General features: G+C 59.0%; 1 protein-coding gene across 1 annotated transcript in view; it reads right to left on the bottom strand.

The window, feature by feature from the left end:
* Positions 1-622, bottom strand: part of LOC104991853 (cationic amino acid transporter 3-like) — a 13,784-nt gene that overhangs the window by 2,331 nt on the left and 10,831 nt on the right.

Genomic DNA, 622 nt, shown 5'->3' with positions numbered 1-622 from the left:
AGAGAGAGAACTATCCCGCGAAAAGCCGGAACCTAAGGCACTGCCGGCCTGCTCACAGAAGAAAGAACGAATACCAGAGGAGAGCTAGCAGGCTGCGGACCCAGCCATCCCCAGCTGGGGGCAGATGGGGGGCAGCCAGAGCTGGAAAGGGGCAATCTCGGCCCCAGACAGAGCATCCCCTACCAAACTGCGAACAGGCTTCCAGTTTCTAACCAAGACTTCCTGAGATTCTTGGAGGTTAACATCCGCCGGGAGGGTTGCAGCCAGAGATCAGCTCCCCAGAAAAGACATACCACACACCGGAGATGGGCGTGCCCCAGAAACCGAGCGGTTGGTGCCCGGGAGGTGATAAGACGCAGCACACCTTAGGAGAGTGCGCTCGCCAAGCACCTGGTCACCTGAGCTGCTTGGATTACGGAAGGGCACAAAACGCGGGCTCAACCGAGTCTGTGCCTTTGTGGAGTACCCGAGAACCTGAACCTGAGCTGCTTAGACCTGGGAAGTGCATGCAACCCGGGGCCCGCTCCCTGCACAGCAACCTGAAGCCTGAGCAGTGTAGACTGGGAAAGCACACACGCCGTGAGCAGGGGCAAACCCAGTTTGGCTGAGACACTGCTAGCAC

The sequence above is a fragment of the Bison bison genome, unplaced genomic scaffold, assembly GCF_000754665.1.
Source record: "Bison bison bison isolate TAMUID 2011002044 unplaced genomic scaffold, Bison_UMD1.0 scf7180017848021, whole genome shotgun sequence".
NCBI classification, from domain to species: Eukaryota; Metazoa; Chordata; class Mammalia; order Artiodactyla; family Bovidae; genus Bison; species Bison bison.
Note: the sequence above shows the minus strand (reverse complement) of the source record. Positions and strands in the feature narration are given on the sequence as shown.